This window comes from Lepidochelys kempii, chromosome 5, assembly GCF_965140285.1.
Source record: "Lepidochelys kempii isolate rLepKem1 chromosome 5, rLepKem1.hap1, whole genome shotgun sequence".
In the NCBI taxonomy this organism is placed as follows: Eukaryota; Metazoa; Chordata; order Testudines; family Cheloniidae; genus Lepidochelys; species Lepidochelys kempii.
Genome location: NC_136384.1, coordinates 6,700,619 through 6,720,054, shown reverse-complemented (window position 1 = coordinate 6,720,054; position 19,436 = coordinate 6,700,619). Strand labels below are relative to the sequence as shown.

Here is a 19,436-nt window from a genome sequence, read left to right as displayed (position 1 = left end):
TTTGTTAAACGGGGATGGAGGTAAGCACGTGCTGAAGTGGAGCTGTGGGGATCACAGTGGGATCTCGAGCCCCGATAAAAGTCCATGTGTTCTGCTGAGCAGTTCCTGAGAGGGACTGAGTGCCGTCAACGCTCCACACTGAGCTGGCAATTGACTGCATTCAGCACCTCGTAGGATCCGGTTCTTACTTGGACACATGCTGCACAAGGCACAACACTTCAGGTGTTTGGAGCTGCAGAAGCTTTGTCAGTGAGGAGATCAGCATAGGAAGGCCTTGTGAAAGCAGGAGAGAGAAAGTGATTGTACTTGCCACAGGGTGGAGGACAGCTGGTCCTGTGGTTAAGGCACTGGACTGGGACTCAGGAGAACTGGATTCACTTTCCATTGCTGCTAGTAACTCACTAGGCAAGTCAGTGAAACACTCTGTGCCTCAGTTTCCCTCTGTGCAAAATAGGCATAATAGTGGTTCTCAACCAGACAGGGAGGGTAAATCCATGACTGCCTGTGAAGTGCTCCAATACCGCAGTGGTGGGGGCCAGATAAGAACCTAGATAGGAAGGAATAAGAAATGGGAAGCTTTTCCCAGCTGAGGGTACAGAAGAAAGAAGGGGATAAAGGGAACAGGAAGGAAAAGTAATATGGAGGAGTACAGGGAATGGCAGAGGAGCAAAGGACCGGATGGACCCCTGGGTCATCGAGCTATTGCAAGAGGTGTCAGGTGAGATGAGAAAGCGGACATCTGGACAGGGACTGTGCTGTCCAGATTTCTGACAGTGAGGATAAGAACCGTGGAACTGACCCTCTAGTTTGAATTACATTCACAATTATGATGTCAGCAAATTCTTGCCTGTTACCCTACTGGTGACTGTGTGGAGTCCCTATCTAATGCACCCCTGGTTACTGATTATTTTCAGGTTTGCAGGAGTTATCCAAAGCTTCTAGAGAATCTGCGTGAGATCAGAGTTTCACATTCGGTAACCCAGACTTCGCATCTGGGGCCTAGTCTGCGGATACCACACTGGCAGGCTTCCACATCCGGGAATCCAGTACATGGAATTTAAAAACCAAACACCTAATTGAAAGCTCTTTTCGCTTCCATTGCATGGGACAACGGCAGCTGCAGTGTCTGACAGCAGCTAAACAAATTGGAGACAAGCCATTTCCAGGCACTGTTCCCTTCCCCTGCCCCTTTCAACTGCCTCCTATTATGGTCCCCACAGAGTAGGACAGTGAGCTCAGAATCTGAGATCCAAATTGTTTTTTAACCATTAGCATACCGGCCTATTTCAGCCAACTCAATATTTAGGAAGATGTGTATATGGCATAGCTCCTGGGCATTAGGGGTTAATTTGTATTTATTTATTTAATGAGCTTGGTGGCATGGTGTTTATGAAGGTGATCAGTGTCAGGCAGGGTTTCACTCTGGAAAGATTCACATCTGTAAAAAGAGGCACTGGAATGTTATTGACTAGGACGGGGGCTTCTGAATCGCCGAGGGCAATGCAGAGCAATGAGTCAGAGGCTGGCAGCTGAGTGACTATGCCCTGAGTGGCAGCTCATGTCCAAACATTAAAATCTGTTGAGTAAAATAACATGTTGACTTTGTCCAGAGGGATTCACTTCTAGTCTGTTCTGAAAGAGCCACAGGATCTGTAGCTGCAAGAGAGATGATGGTATCTAGCTTGATAGTTAATAGATGATGTGCTAATAGATGGTGCTCAAGAATATGCAGCGTTTTCCATAGGTATTCTCGAACCAATGTTGTCATGCTCTGCAAATGGCTTCCATCGTCCAGCTCTTTATGGGATGTGCTTAGCAAGTGGCAGCATGGCCTAAAGGATAGAGCACTGGCTGGGGAATCAGGAGACGTGGGTTCAATTCTTCCGCTGAGCTGCTGTATGACTCTGAACAAGTCAGGTCACCTCTCTGTGTCTCTATTCCCACACACACACACTAGACTGTAAGTGCTTTGGGGCAGGGACTGTGTCTTGCGGTGTGTGTGTACACACCTAGCACAAATGGGGACCTGATCTTGGTTGTCTTAGCCACCACTGTCATGCAAATAATAGTAATGCAGAAGGGATGTCAGTGACAATGCTCCGTGTAGGACAGCTCTTGGTGGGGGCAGGGTATGGGGGACCAGGCACTGCCCACATCTGGTGATGTGGGATTCTAACCTGCAATCTGCTAGCCTCAGTGCAAAAGGGCAACCTGCTGAGCGTCTTGAAGTCAATGGGCATCCTTCGCAGGAGGGACCACTTAAGGCTAGATTCTCTCCTGTGCCTAGCATAGTTCAACACAAGAGAGGGGAAAAAGCAGGAGGGAACAGAGCCAACGTACTGATACTCAAAGCAATTTAGCCCACTCTGTCATGCCCCAAAACACCCACTCCTTCCCCTTCGCATTGGGGCCAGGATCAGGACACCTGCAACCACAGAGAGTCCCCGTCTGATGGGGAAATTCCTTTCTGCTCAGTTGCAACCAAATTCCAACCTCTTAGGCCAGACTCTGGTCTGAGAATCTGTCCCTTCAAGGAGCCATTCTCAATCACTCTGCCTGGGCGTGTGGCAACCTGTGACTTACCCTTCTTTCCTTTCCCCATTCCTGCTACCTTCTCACCCTACCTCTATCCCTAGTAAGCACATTGTTACCGTCAGCACCATCGTGTCCATTTGCCATCTACTATATCCCCACCCCCAAACCACAGTCTGTTCTTCTGTCCTTCAGGCCCCAACTCAGCAAACCAACCCTATTCAGCCAGTCAAACATGTGCTTAAGTGGTTTGTTGAATCAGGGTCATAGGCTGTAAGTTATGTGGGGCAGGGGCTCTCTCCACACCTCTGGTTTATGTAGAGCTTTGCACACTAGGGATCAGACTGTGATTAATAATTGTGATACTAATAGAGTGTATGCTGTAGCCTTAGAAAGAGCAGCATTAAGGAGCTGGTTCACGATAAAGCAGAAGGGGGTCTCTTCTCTATCCTCCTGTAACTAAGCTAAAGGCTGCTGGCTTGCAGGAGCCCAAAATGTACGTTGATTCAATTCCCTGTCCTCGTCTCAGGGCTCCTCTGGAACCAGAGCATTTGTTGAAATGGAATAGAACAATCATTACAAATGCTAGTCATTAACGGTATGAACTTCGGTAGCCATTCAACAATGTCATTCCCCAAGCACTGACTGTTGAGTTTTAATGACATTGTTCTATTAAAACTGTTCAAATCCACCATTTGAGAGCCGCCTGGCTGCTGTCGTCAAAAAATAATAATAATACTTTGACCTTGATGTCCTCGTCCATCTCTCCATCCTAGTCCTGTTTGGAGGCAATTATTGATACAGTATACGTCCTGTATATAGGCTGCCACTCCACCTCCTGCTTGCAGCAGTTAGGGGAGCAATATAACCTCGCCGGGTTTTACCGTCTCCTTTGTGCTGCCCTCGCCCCAACAGCTTGATTCAGCACTAGACACAACAGTGGAGCTTTGCAAAGGCATAGATGATATGAGATTCTTCCTGTGACTCTGCACTTGTGAGCGCCGGACAGTCCCCTGTGTTGTCCTAGAGTTCAAGGTGAGAAGGGTCTGCAGATAGGATTGCCAGCCCTCCGGGATTGGCCAGGAGTCTCCAGGAATTAAAGATGAATCCTTAATTAAAAATGGTCTCCATGTGATTAAATCTCCAGCTCATCTAGTCTGGCTGGCTGTAGGTCACAGGTCACTAACAACCCCCCTCCCCCCCCCCCCGCCACCCTCACACCAAGCCCGTTAACCGAAATTGGATCAAAATATTGCACCCCTCAAGAGACTAAACTGTTGTCTTCGACTGGCAGAAAACAGGAGGGACTGAGATGCCACCAATGCCTGTGTCCCCTGCAATGGCAGGGAATTGATGCAGTGAGATAAGGCCAGATGATCCCAGCGAGTGAGCCAGGCTACAGAAGAAGGTGAAAAAAACCCTAGTTCTCTGCCCATCTAACCAAGGAGGAAAATTCCTTCCTGCCCCTGACCAGAGTGATGAGTTAGACTCTGAGGATACAAGCGAGACATGCCAGCCAAGCAGCTGAAAGAGAATTCTCAGTACCACCTCCGAGCTCTGGCCCACCCGATGGGTTTGTGAGCAAAACCAGTCACACTTGTATCTACCCAGTCCCCAGCTACCATTTAATTACCTAGAGCAAATGTGTCTATGTACAGCACTAAAATAATGAAATGGGCCAAATCTTGAAGCCGCTCCCATTGGTATCTGGTTGCCAAGCATGGGACCTATAAGTCTTGGCATTGACCCAGCAGGACCGTGTTCTCTCCTCCACCCTCAGGGGACTTATAACTCCTTCTCCCTCTTCCCACTCACTGGTAAGGAAAGAGAAATGGATAGCTCTTAAGGAGGCAAGAGATCGGTTCATCCCGGTCTCCCATGGTGTTGAGTAACATACCCACAAACTCTTCACGGTAAAGTTCCAATGAGCTTCATCCAGGGTGCTGGGGGCTGCCTCATACTGTTGATTACAGTATTCTACAGTACAGTGGATTGGGACAGAATGAGGTACTTTAAGCAGATTGGTCCTAGCCCTTCAAGAGGGCTTTAGAATTGAGAACCGAGTCCTTAATCCTTCCCTAGGTCCAGTGTGAATGGGAGGTCAGGCTGAGTAAGGAAGGACTTATTCCAATAACATCTATTAACCAGGACTTGAAACTCAATAGCAACATAAAGGCAGGTTTCAGAGTAACAGCCGTGTTATTCTGTATTCGCAAAAAGAAAAGGAGTACTTGTGGCACCTTAGAGACTAACCAATTTATTTGAGCATGAGCTTTCGTGAGCTACAGCTCACTTCATCGGATGCATGCCGTGGAATGCATCCGATGAAGTGAGCTGTAGCTCACGAAAGCTCATGCTCAAATAAATTGGTTAGTCTCTAAGGTGCCACAAGTACTCCTTAACATAAAGGCAGAGTATTTGGCTTTGTAAAAAAAAAGTGTAAGTTATTCCACCTAGAACTGGTTTTGCCCATGGAAAATTTTGACAAAAATGATTTTTTTTCAAAATTTTCCATGGACTATTTTTACTTTCCAGTGAAAAATCAAAATGGAAATAGTTCCGTTTGGAACTAATAGTTTCCGTTCCCCATATATGCTTTTTTTGCCTCTGTTTTCACTAACAAGGTCAGCTCCCAGACTGCTGCGCTGGGCATCACAAAATGCGGAAGAGATGGCCAGCCCTCTGTGGAGATAGAGGTGGTTAGGGACTATTTAGAAAAGCTGGACGTGCACAAGTCCATGGGGCCGGACGAGTTGCATCCGAGAGTGCTGAAGGAATTGGCGGCTGTGATTGCAGAGCCACTGGCCATTATCTTTGAAAACTCGTGGCGAACCGGGGAAGTCCCGGATGACTGGAAAAAGGCTAATGTAGGGCCAATCTTTAAAAAAGGGAAGAAGGAAGATCCTGGGAACTACAGGCCAGTCAGCCTCACCTCAGTCCCTGGAAAAATCATGGAGCAGGTCCTCAAAGAATCAATCCTGAAGCACTTGCATGAGAGGAAAGTGATCAGGAACAGCCAGCATGGATTCACCAAGGGAAGGTCATGCCTGACTAATCTAATCGCCTTTTATGATGAGATTACTGGTTCTGTGGATGAAGGGAAAGCAGTGGATGTATTGTTTCTTGACTTTAGCAAAGCTTTTGACACGGTCTCCCACAGTATTCTTGTCAGCAAGTTAAGGAAGTATGGGCTGGATGAATGCACTATAAGGTGGGTAGAAAGCTGGCTAGATTGTCGGGCTCAACGGGTAGTGATCAATGTCTCCATGTCTAGTTGGCAGCCGGTATCAAGTGGAGTGCCCCAAGGGTCGGTCCTGGGGCCGGTTTTATTCAATATCTTCATAAATGATCTGGAGGATGGTGTGGATTGCACTCTCAGCAAATTTGCGGATGATACTAAACTGGAAGGAGTGGTAGATACGCTGGAGGGGAGGGATAGGATACAGAAGGACCTAGACCAATTGGAAGATTGGGCCAAAAGGAATCTGATGAGGTTCAATAAGGATAAGTGCAGGGTCCTGCACTTAGGACGGAAGAACCCAATGCACAGCTACAGACTAGGGACCGAATGGCTAGGCAGCAGTTCTGCGGAAAAGGACCTAGGGGTGACAGTGGACGAGAAGCTGGATATGAGTCAGCAGTGTGCCCTTGTTGCCAAGAAGGCCAATGGCATTTTGGGATGTATAAGTAGGGGCATAGAGAGCAGATCGAGGGACGTGATCGTTCCCCTCTATTCGACATTGGTGAGGCCTCATCTGGAGTACTGTGTCCAGTTTTGGGCCCCACACTTCAAGAAGGATGTGGATAAATTGGAGAGAGTCCAGCGAAGGGCAACAAAAATGATTAGGGGACTGGAACACATGAGTTATGAGGAGAGGCTGAGGGAGCTGGGATTGTTTAGCCTGCAGAAGAGAAGAATGAGGGGGGATTTGATAGCTGCTTTCAACTACCTGAAAGGGGGTTCCAAAGAGGATGGCTCTAGACTGTTCTCAATGGTAGCAGATGACAGAACAAGGAGTAATGGTCTCAAGTTGCAGTGGGGGAGGTTTAGATTGGATATTAGGAAAAACTTTTTCACTAAGAGGGTGGTGAAACACTGGAATGCGTTACCTAGGGAGGTGGTAGAATCTCCTTCCTTAGAGGTTTTTAAGGTCAGGCTTGACAAAGCCCTGGCTGGGATGATTTAACTGGGAATTGGTCCTGCTTTGAGCAGGGGGTTGGACTAGATGACCTTCTGGGGTCCCTTCCAACCCTGATATTCTATGATTCTATGATTTGTCCCTTCTGAAATTCTTTCTCCAGTTCCACCCTTTGTACTACAAGGGATCATCAAACCACCTCTCAGCTGAAGCTACCAAGAAAGGGACATTTGTTACCAGTTAGGATATTAGGTTTTGTAAAGTGGACACTTACCTCAGCAGACACTGGACTGAGACTCACCAACTCAGTTCACACATAAACTCACATCAGCACCAGAAGAAGGTCATAATTTTTAACCAATTCCAACCACCCTGTCACTCCTGTTATCCTCTTGGCAAGCCAGTCCCTTACAGTATCAAGACCTGTCTCTAGTGTGTTCCTAACTATTCGTTTGTATCAGGGGCTGGAAAGCACCCTTGTTCACACATATCAAAGCTACCAACTTCATCAGTTGAACTATTGCACACTTTTCCCCTCTGCCCGCAAATGGGGATGTACGGTGCAAGTGAAAGCCGAAAACTCCTCCACTGCAAGAGTTGGGATAAAATATCCTCTGAGCCATATATTTTATGTATTTTCTTTTACTTTAGCTGTCCATCCAGGAGGTGGTGAGTGATACTCACGTACTGTTAAGATGGACTCATAATTATCTTCCATTTATATAGCACTCTCCATCCAGAAGGACCCCACTCCAAAGTACTTTGTAACTTTAATAGCTGATTGTTCAAACTCTATATATCACCTGTATCTATCCATCCATTTGTATCTATTGCGAGGTTTAGAGCACGTCCCTTACTGCTGAAGAGCAGCTACCTCTGAGCTGGGACATGGCAGGTGTTTAACAGCACACATCAGTGCTAATTAACAGCATTATCAATCATTTCCCCACTTTGACTGATGGGTGAGCTCTTTGAGGTAGAGATTATTATTGTTTACTATATCCATGTACAATACCTAACCCAATGGGGCACTGATCTTGATTGGGACTTTGATATGATCCTGTAATAAAAATAAATAATAACCAGAAGCATGGTTTCCCAGTGGTGGTGACAAAACACTGGGAGTCACTTGACATAGGTCCTGAATCCGCCTTTGCTACTGACTCGCTATGTGACATTGGGTAAGTCACTGGGCTGCCTTTTTCATTGTTTGTTTGTTTGTATTGTAGTAGTGCCTAGACACCCCAGTCAGGGAATCAGGGCCCCATTGTGCTAAGGCATTGTACGAACACATAACAATAAGATGGTACCCGAGCGGTCTAATCTAAGTATGTGACAAGAGACAACAGGTAGATGTTTGCAGTGTTGTTGTAGCCATGTTGGTCCCAGAATGTTAGAGAGAACTAGAATCATAGAATATCAGGGTTAGAAATGACCTCAGGAGGTCATCTAGTCCAACCCCCTGCTCAAAGCAGGACTAATCCCCAACTAAATCATCCCAGCCAGGGCTTTGTTAAGCCTAACCTTAAAAACCTCTAAGGAAGGAGATTCCACCACCTCCCTAGGTAACCCATTCCAGTGCTTCACCACCCTCCTAGTGAAAAAGTGTTTCCTAATATCCAACCTAAACCTCCCCCACTGCAACTGGAGACCATTGCTCCTTGTTCTGTCAGCTGGTACCACTGAGAACAGTCTAGATCCATCCTCTTTGGAACCCCCCTTTCAGGTAGTTGAAAGCAGCTATCAAATCCCTCCTCATTCTTCTCTGCTGCAAGACAAGGTGAATGAGGTAATATTTTGCATTGGACCAACTTCTGTTGGTGAGAGTGACTAGGTTTTGAGGGACACAGAGCTCTGTTTCAGGTCTGGGCCTCAAGATCTCTGTGTCATTCAAAAGCTAGTCTCGGTCACCAACAGAACTTGGTCCAGTGAATAATATTACCTCATCCACCCTGTCTCTCTAACAGGTAGATGTAACAGACAGACAGAAGGAGCACAAGGTGACAAGGGGCTAGTCTATATGGCGCCACCGTTCTGACTACGTTAGTGTGAACCAGGAACCTGTTAGTTCATGCTCCCGGCATCATAATGGACAATTACCCCGCTATCCACAACCACAGACTTCTACATGCAGGGCAGTGTAGACATTTCCAATCAGACCATTATGAACAGTGTGATAAGCATCAGTCTTCCACCTCTCATTGGTAAGATAGGGGTATTTGCACGTGATCACCCTTCCTAGCACCTGAAAATCCTTAAATGAAGCATGCTATGTAGGTGAGATTTTAGGCAGGTCACGTGAGGTTGGAATTTACATAGAACAGCTCCTACTCCTTGATAATAAGCTAGAGGATCTTTAATGACCCTGTGCTGTAAGGACTACAGCTGGGTGAATCACAGACGTTTCCGTTCACTGGCAATTCTGAAAAGTCACGAAATGGTTTCAGGTTGAACTGAAAACACTTTTTCTGAATGTTTTGGCAAATTGAAAAGAAATTGCTTCCGTCAGCCAAAACATTTTGATTTTGACCATTTTAAACCATTTTGATTTAAAAAAAAATTAAAGGACATTTTAAAACGAAATGTTTCATTTCGAAAAGGTCAAAACAAAACATTTCGAGTTTTTCAGACTCCTTTTACTCCCCCTTCCCCCTCCCCCCCCCCCCCCCAACTGGCAAAAACTGATGTGAATTTGTGAAACATTTTGGTGTTGTGAGTCTACATTGTTTGCTCAACAAAAATGTTTTGGATGAAAAATTTCACCAGCTCTAGTCTGGGCTACGATTTTCCCTCTCATCCATAAGATGCAGCACGTCAGAAATGTCTTGTCTCTGATCCGTAAATGACACACCACTCCAAATCCATCCAACCTGCCCCCTTTGAAAAATAAAACGAAAAACCTAAAATAAAAGATGCATTATTAATAATGATTACTATATGATTTGCTGTTATTGTGCAGTACGTTTTGGAACAGATGGAAATCCAATTAGCTTATTTATTTCTTCAGCCGTTCTATGAAACATTCATTTCAGGGCCACTCTTTGCCTAGGTTGGAATAAAGAAATATTTTCATGGGACTTTGTGTTTGAGATGGTTTGTCACGTAACTTTTTTTTTCCTCCTCATGAAAGGACGTTGCTGGCTGCTAAGCAACAGGGTAGCAGTGTTTTCTATCCAGGGACTACAGTCCTCATCAGACAGGCTTTCAGCTGAGAGTAATTCTATTAATTAGGGCTGCCGCAAACTTCCCCCTTCAGCTTTCCCCTCCCCTTCTTTCTTCTGTTGCAGCTATTGCTATTTTTAATTAATGTGCCAAAATGTTGGCTCCTAACTACAGCACGGAGTGAGAAAGACAAAAGGGTAGCAGTGGGGAAAGGGGAGGGGGTCACCTGCCAAAGAGATGATTGGTTTGGCTAACTCTTTAAGAGAAAGGCAGATTTGCCTGTCACTTTCCTTCAGGATAGTTGCTGCTAACCTGGGGAGAGAGCCAGGGATGGTTTTTAATGGAGCCATGGCTATGGAGCTAGAAATAGACAGACCCACTGAGAATCTTAGAGCGGCATTCTGCTTGGGGGCAACTCTGTGGCTAATATCATGATGCTGTCTTTATTTCTCTTCTCCTCTTTTGTTTAAATGGTTATAGAACCTTAGACTCTGAGTTCACTTAGCTTCGGTTTATCAATCTGTCTGTACCATGCTGATCACCATGATATTTCTCCTCAAAAATCCAAAGCTTCTGATTTTGAAAGCACTTTTGCGGGCTGCAGAATGGATATACATAGCAGAGAAGGGCCCAAGCGGTAAAGTTCAGAACCAGAGTTCAATTTAAGAAGGGATATAAAGATGCCAGGTTCAAGACCCTCTCTGGTATCACAGTACTCTGCATCTTAAAGCGCTTTGCACCACTTCATTAATTTAACTTTCAGAAAATATTATAAGGTAGGTGAATTTTATGATTCCCAGTATGGAGATGGGGAGACTGAAATACAGAGAGGCAGTGCTGGGATTCCATGTGGCAGCTGGGATTTGAAGGCCGGCATCAAACTGGTAGACGTTTTATTTTGTGGAAGCATTTTTGGAAGAAAATTGGATTTTTAACCAAAATGAAAAATTATGCAGAACATTTTCATGTTGGTCAAAAGTGACTGGGTTTTTGATGAAATAAAACATTTCCTGTCTGTAAAATTTTTTTGTCACTAAATTTGTCAAAAATCCATACATTTTTACCCCCCAAAATAATTTTAATTTTAAATTTAAAACTCATTTTTATTTTTATTTTTTGTCTTTTGGTAGAATCTTAGAATCATACAATATTAGGGTTGGAAGAGACCTCAAGAGGTCATCTAGTCCAACCCCCTGCTCAAAGCAGGACCAATCCCCAACTAAATCATCCCAGCTAGGGCTTTGTCAAGTTGGGCCTTAAAAACCTCTAAGGATGGTGTCAATCTTTGGTATCAGACTTTTGGTGAAAGACCTGAGAATTAAAAAAAAAACAAAACAGAAATTCACCCAAAAAATTATTGGCATTTTTCAAACAGCTCTAGTTCTTGACTTCCATTCATGTGCATTAGGTAATGCCTTCTTTTTAAATGGGATCCACTTATTTTACTTTCAGATGAGGGAAATAAGTATAATGAACAGATAATCAAGATGTCTTGGTCCAGTTCTCTAAAACTGATACATCACTGCTTCTGTGAAACACTCACAATTTTATCATAAGTCTAGCAACATTTGATGTTTCTCTTAAAGCTCCTGCTCCTGGAGTCATGTGATGATGTGAGAACTCAGCTTTTTCTTGCTTGCTTGCTTGCTTGCTTGCTGTTTCTAGCCACCATGTTTATGGAGAAAAGCTTGAAAATCAGAATCATAAAGACTCAAGAACCAGAAAGTAAATAAAAGGACCTGTCAAGCTTTCTGGAGTGGCTCCTGAATGTGGGTGCCAACCTCAGGGCAGACTGTTACAAACCAGGGCACAAACCCCAAATTGGTTGTGTTTCTATAATTAGATTTCACCAACCAAGGAACAAGTGTGAACTCCTCAAGCATTATAACAGCCTTAACATGGAGTCACAGACAATCCTGTTAGGCACGCCAGTCTGTCTTGCCACCCAGGCAAGACTGCCTTTATGATAGATGGGTCCCTTGCTCCAAAAATCACAACTATATTCAGGTTACTCCCAGTCCCAAAGAACTAGTCACTTGCCCCAGGTCAATTGCACCTTAGTTCACATACCAAAGACAATGCTTGTAGCCAATCCTGTAATTAACTAAAGATTTATTAACTAAGAAAAGGAAATGAGAGTTATTTTCAAGGCTAAAGCAGATAAACGTACACACAAAAAAGTGACAGTTTTAGGTTCCAAAAAGTAATAGAAGCTGCTATAATGTGCAAGCTCTATATGTCCTTTCAGGCTAACCCAAGATAAGAAGCTTGGGAATCCCTAGTTTATGCTTAGAAATATGGCCCTCTCCAGATTCCAAGCATCATAATGATGAGAATTTCTTCTTGACAGAGTTAAACAGCTATGCTGTGTTGCACCCCATAAGTAGCTGCATTTCAGAAATTCATGTATTATTTCACTGTTATGTCTACAAAAAGCTGTGGGATCCTATGGGATGGGATTGGCTTTGTGTAAATATAAGTTACTATGATTTGAGTGTATTTATGTGATTTTTGGTACCGACCAGTTATTTATTTATTCTAGCAAATACAGCAGGGAATGGTAGAAACATCCCCGATGTGGCACTTTGCCGGGAGGGGTGAACATTGTGTAGTTTGGAGGGTTTGCAAATGTTATCGACGAGTTCACAGACTTTGCCAAATCACTCCAAACCTCTGAGGTGGGTATTACATTTTCAAGGGAAATTAATATATTTTTTGTAAATATTTGTACTTAAAAAGGCACCTTTGTCACATATTTAGTGAGAAACCCATTCCCCACCAAGCAGTGTTACTCAAGTATTAAAGGCCTATGTTTTTCCTAATGAAGGTAACAGGTTCTAACCCTGCTAACGATCTATGACAGGACTCATTATATTTTCATGAGAATTTTTCACCCTCCCTCTTTCAGCTCCATTATTCATCCACTTTTTAATTTTCACTCTCTTGTTTTTGCTCCAGTTTTTGCCTTGTTTCCCCTCTCTGCAATTTTTTTTTCAAGAGTCTCTTCTATGTGTAACAGGAACACACTCGTGTTTGGGTCAAACTTTCAAATCCATGGTGCTCAAGTAGATTTGCAATAAATCTAGAAGTGTCCTACACACACACACTATTCCCTCAATGCAATATGGATCTCCAGAATTAGCACCATTGACTAACATAATCCAGTTTAATCTCAATCCGTAATCACAAAGCATACTTCTTTCTGGTGAGTTGGCAGTGGCTGGCCTGTTATCTTAGAGGTGAAGTAAATAAAGATTCCTGGGGCCCTTATATAAGTCACACATAAGCCTTCCTGTTATTGATGTGTGACTTAAAGTGCTGTCTAGCAGTGAAAAAGTCATGGTGATGATAAGCTCATCTCTGCTTCAGTAATTCCTAGCTGGTTCATTAGAGTGCATCCCTGGCTAGAATTCTATTTTTGATTGTGGCTGGTTGAATCATTTCACCCACCTCCTAAACAAGAGAAAGGGGCAGAGGGGGATGACCATACATGGCCACTTTCTCTTGCTGTCTCCTTGTTTTTCATGGGCAAACACCCCTCTGCTGCCATCTCTATTTTGATTTGGGGTTAATAAGTGGGTTAATTTTTATCAGATCAAGGCAGATGACGGGGGTAAAAAAACAAAGGAAGAATGATCAGAAGCAGCAAGTTTTGTCATTTAGAAGGAGACCTGACTAAGGAGATGGTGGGAGATATAATTCAGGAAACTAGATTGGTTGGCCGAGAGCTCCACTTACTGGTACCTGGCTTGCGCTGTAGGAAGGAAGGGATGTGAGAAGAGGATGGAAGAGAGCAGAGCAAAACCCCCAAATACACCTAAAATAAAAAATGAAGCTCAGAAAAGCTTCCTCCTTATTCATAAGCTAATTGCATGCTCCCATGTGTTACTGAGTGCAGCAGTGTTCTTGGGTGCTGTACAAAATGCAGAGGAAGTTACCTGGCGACATACATGGAGGATCTGGGGTCATAATGCTATCTCGTGCAGCTGACTGTTAGCTCTCTAGACACTGAGTCTGCCTACATTGCGGGGGAGGTCTTTGAGACGGCCCTCCGGCCCCAATCTCATACACGTTTACCCATGTGCTCCACTTCGCACACGTAAGTAGTTCACTTCAGTTTGATGTGTGTCAGGGTTTGCAGGGTTGAAGCCTATGGTGTATGTTTGCATTGCAAAAAAAAAAAAGTGTCCTTAACTGGTGTTAGCTATCCCACATCAACGAATTCGGCTTCAAATAGCAACTTGGCTTTGGACTCTGATTTGCAGCTTGAGTTCAACCCCAACCGTAGCCTGGATGAGAGTTTTAGCTGGGTGGATGGACAGGACAGGTCATATCTTAGCCATGTTGTGCAGAAAGAAGATGCAGGACTTAGACACAGCCTGGCTGTGAGGATCTAGCAAGAGGTCCCAGGTTACAGTGAGCTGTGTGACAGGTAGAATCCTGGTATTGTCCACAGTGATTGAGAAAGGAGATAGGGGGGAAGGACTTGGGGGCAGAGGGAAAGATTAAGAGCTCTCTTTTATGCACCTGGAGTTTGAGCTGATGGCTAGACGCACTCCCTGGTTCTGTCCAGAAGCAGAAGTGCCAGAATTTGGGGGGGAGCTCTTGTGATTTCTGAAAGCCTACAATTAAAAACCAAAGATTTGCTGGTTTTTTCCCCAATTTGCAATGGACTCAAAGGTGTAAACTTTAAATTCAACCTGAACTTCTCCAAAGTGAAAATATAGTTGTAAGAGTCATAAAACTTTCATGGCCATAATTATTCCCTATTATTCCCATCTCTATGCAGTCTGGATGTGATAGGACTAAAGAACTGCCAATCACTAGCACTGAAAAATCGAGTCGGACCCCCAAAATCATAATATTGGTTTATAACTCATGAGAGTTGACAATATAATAGATTTGGGGTGTCTTTTTATTTGCCTTTTCATTTTTAAGCCTTTGTGGGGGGTCTTATTTTCCAACTTTTATCTGCAACTCTGAGGGCTAGAAACCTATTCCTTTTTTTTAAACTGAGATTTTCATCACATGACTCCAGGAGCTGACACTTTAACAAACACCAAATAATGTGTTAGTGGTGTAGTTCTTCCCAGGACACTACTAGCCCTTTCTCTCTTCAGGGCAACATTTGCAATGAGACAAGTTCAGGACAGTTTGTCACCTGGAATTGACTCTGAGTTTGTGGGTTTTGTTTTTTGTCACTTTGGACTTGTCTACAGTACTGAGCCTTTGCCAGTATATTTATGCCAGCAGAGCACCCTAGTGGAGATGCAGCATAAATTGACAGAAGGAGTTCTACCTTCCCAAATAACATTAGTGAAGCCACCAGAAGTACTCTTGCATCTGCATCTTTGTGTCTACACTACGGGTTTTGCCGTATGTTGGCTAGGGGGTATGATTTTTTTTCCAGCAAAACTTTGTAGTGTAGACTAAGCCTTCGTGTCCAAACTTTTTTTTCCCCAGCATGTACTTTGTGGAGTTGCTGTTAATCTTTCAGGAGAGATTATATAAAACAGACACTCAGTGAACCAGATGACGTTTATTGGGAATATGATGACAATGTTTTAAAAGGCAATAAACTGAAGAAGCTCTGAACTGTTATTCCCAGCCTATACTTGTAATAAGTGCTCTGTGCATTGAGGAAACATACCATGTAGTAATCAGCTTGCACACTAATGTGAGTCTTAAGAAAAGTTTGTTTAAAAAGACAGCTGTTACTATTGTTGTTTTAAAGCAATTTCCTTTTGTAAATCACTTCTGAGTTACACCGACAACGGCCAGAACTAGCCACCGTAACCCTTTGTGTGCCACAGCTGGGGCATTATGTTTGCAGGCTGCCAATTTTTGTTATACTCCTGTGGAATGATTTATTAATCATTAATATTGCTTCTATCAAGGCAGCACTTAGAGACCCGAGCTGAAATCAGGGCTCTTTTCTGGTCAGATCCTTAGAGAGATGATCCTGAGGAGCTAGTTGGGAATCTTCCATCAAAATATTGTTTCGATGGAAAATGTGGTTTCCACAAAATTGAACTTTTCTGCAGGGAAATGTTGATGTTGTCAGCCGTTTTTGATTTGCTATTGCGAAACCCGACACCAAAGAGTTTAGTTTCTGGTCAGGTCACCCCCAAATTGAAACATTTCAGTTGGTTGAAATGTTTTGTTTTGAGTTAGTTCAACATTAATCTGTGTCTGCCGCCTCTACCCCCATCCCTGGAAGGTGGTGGGTTTTTTTCTTTTCATTCTTTGCCTCCTGTAATTAGTTTTATTCTGGGATATAGGGCGTCTCCCTTCATCTGACGTGGGGGACCTGTTTTTGGTATCAATCCAGAACTCAAATAGGGTTGAATTGTTAGGATGCCTCATGGGGAGTTGTAGTTCTCCCCGTTCTCTCCTATTAGCTGGGCTCCCTGGCTGAACTACATCTCCCATGTTACACCATGGCCTCCCCTCCGCTGAACTACCATAGCACATCTTCGGAGTCGCAACACTGCAGTGCATCCTGGGAGAGAGAATCTAGTCAGGTGGCCTGGTCCATAGAGGAGAAAACGTGAACTCAGTTTCCCCTTCTGTAAAATAGGCCTGTGCCATATAAACAGTTATGACCCTCACCCGGGCGTTATTCATTAACTCTGAGATCCTTAAATATGTGGAAGCTGTCTCAGTGCAACATGTCATTATTACAACTGTCTTTAGCAGGGCAAAGCACGTTCTGGGCAAACGTCTTTACAACATCACAACTGTCTTTAGCAGGGCAAAGCAGGGGCGATAAAGCGTGTGAAGCCCTAATGAGCGCTGAGTAGAGAACTTGCCTGACACTGACGTTGTCTCTGCTGCGGGGCAACACTTTCCCGTTTGTACAGGCGGGGAACTGAGGAACAGCCAGATTAAGGGCCTGGCCCACGGTCATACAGGGAGTCTGTAGCAGAGCTGCCCGCTGAATTCCGACCTCCAGAATCCCTATCCAGTGCTTTAACCGCGGTACTCTCCTTTCTTCCATGCAGAGTTGCAAGGGGGCAATTCACGTACCATGCTGATCCAGCCATCCATAGGGCAGTGGCAGAGTTAGAGCCCTGTTGCTAGCCCTCTATTAGTCCTGCTGGGCAGCTGCTTTCTGTTGCGCAATCCAAGGCACTGTCTACGGCTTTGCTCAGGTGGCTGCTGCTGCTGAGTTATGCAGAATTCCAGCGTGCTTCTGTGTGTTCGGTTCCATTTAATGGCTCTGGGGGACCCCAAACTCAGAGAGTGGATGAGTTCGTGCAGGAAGTTTTGGTTTTTTCCCTGTTACCAAGCAAGCACTGTCTTCCTCCCTGAATGAAACCTCGCAGAGGGAAGTTCTGGGCATCAGGTTTCTAACGATGATACCTGTTGTCTGTGACTGAATAGCATGTACCTGCTCCAACAAAAGGAGATCAGACACACTGTAGCTATACTATCCTCCCCATCCCCATAGGGAACGGTTTATGAGCTAGAGGTGTTATTGGGGACGGGGCAGATAGATCCTGCCTTGTTCCGTCAGCATCACCAGAGCTTTCTGACTATTTGATTAGACTGTACACTCTTCAGGACAGGCGCTGTCTCTGATTACATGTGTGTACAGCACCCAGTACTGTGGGTCCCCAATTTGATTTACCAATAGCCATCGTTCCACAAGAGCTAGCAGCCCTGCCCATCCTCACAAGCTGCAGTAGCCTTCCAAGCTATGCTGAAGGGGAGAGTGTCAGGCATGTCTAGTGGTTACTGCTGGGAACTGAACCACAGAACACCTGCTGTCACTTGCCAGCTTTGCTTCTCACCTGCTGTGTGAATTTGACCCATTTAGTCTCATTATGCCTCAGTTTCCTTTTCTGTAAAACTGCCCTGTGCTATATAGTTACCCCATCAGCTGGGCTTTATTGCTTAACTCTGAAATCCATAAACATTATCATTATCAGATAGTGCAATGTGTCATTATCACAACCAGTCCTTAGTGGAACTAAGCACATTCCCAGGGCAATGAAGAGTGTGACACCCTAATAAGTGCTAAGTACGGTATTTGCCTGGTACTGGCTTTGTCACTGTTGGGCAGCCACTGCTGAGGGCCAGTGTCACCCCAGTAGAACTCCTGTCCGATGGGCAAGCCATGTCAATCCATCATTTGTCCCAGTGTAATCTTGGGAGTTTTCCCATTCAGGCTAAATCAGGCCATCTTAATTGCAGGCTTAACACACTGCATATTATCCACCCCCTTCCAATGTGATTTATCTTGATTAAATGCTAATTTGTAACTCATACTACCTATGACAAAGTTACTTACTACCGGGGCACCTGGATGCCAATGCTGTTTTTTGGACCGAGGAGGAGGAAGCGATATATCTATCTACATGATATCCATGCTTGCATATAGTATTTTACATGTGTGACTGTATCATGCTAATGGGTGAGATTTTCAAAAGTGTTCAGCAAAGGCCTAAATCTGATCCCACTGAAGTCAACGGGAAATTGCCATTGACTCCAATGAGAGCGGAGGTCCAGATCCCCAAAAGTATTTAAGTGCCTAATTCTCATTGTAAGTAATGGGAGTCAAGTGCCTAAATACTTTGAGGATCGAGGCCTCAGTGAAAATCCAACCCTGTATAAAATATTAGCTATATAAATGGCCTTATTTTCAGAGGTGGCATGATCAGCACCTCTGAAAATAGGGCAAGTGTGTGTATACACAATGCAATATAATGTCAAGTGTGTGTATAGTATAATATATATAATAAAAGCTTTTTATTATATACAGTATTTTGTTAACAAGAACTTGATCCTGTAGCACATTTTCCCCCAAGGATCTTAAAGCAGACCTGAGTGGGAAAAGGTTTTTACTAGCCCATGAGAATTTTTTAGATTTCCAAAAATTTTCTTGTTTTGAACAAGGATGTCACCTCATAGTCTCAAAAAAAATATTGCTAACCCAAAATCCCCAAAACATTCAGATTGGGTTAACTGAAACATTTTGTTTTGATAATTTAACATGTTTTATTCATTGAATTTTACAGTAAATTAACTTAAATTTCTAAATGAAAAGTTGTTTCAAACAAAAAAAATCTTTTTCCCTTAGGAAATGTCAAAACAGGGGAATTGTGACAATTTCAAAACTTTATTTTTCAAAAAATGTTTGAAATGCGAAATTTGTTGAAACCAACCATTTCCAGAGAACCATTTTGTTTTCAACAAAACAGCATTTTCGGAGGAGAAAACACCGCATCAGAAAATTCCCAACCCGCTTTATCTTTAAGCACTTTCCAGACATATATTAATGAAGTCTGACAATCCCTGTGAGGGAGATGAATATTATATTTATTCCCATTTTACAGAGGGATAAAATGAGGGATAGCAAGCAAGTTCTCAGAGGAAGCAAATAATAAACCCAAGGATGAAACTCAGGAGCCCTGACTCGCAGTACACTACTCTAACCATTAGCCCATACTTCCGCTCTATGACATACAGGACTGTTGTATATTACTGGTGTGTTCTCCTTTGGACTCTTTTGATAAGCTTCCCAGTTGATAGGAAATGCTCCTTTTTACTTGGGGAACTAATGACAGTGGTGAGGATTGGTCGGGGGCGGGGTTGGAG

At 43.9% G+C, this 19,436-nt stretch overlaps 1 protein-coding gene across 13 annotated transcripts in view; it reads left to right on the top strand.

Annotated features, from left to right (window-relative positions):
- CELF4 (CUGBP Elav-like family member 4) overlaps positions 1–19,436 on the top strand; it is an 889,815-nt gene that overhangs the window by 431,515 nt on the left and 438,864 nt on the right. The gene's annotated exons all lie outside the window — the stretch shown is intronic.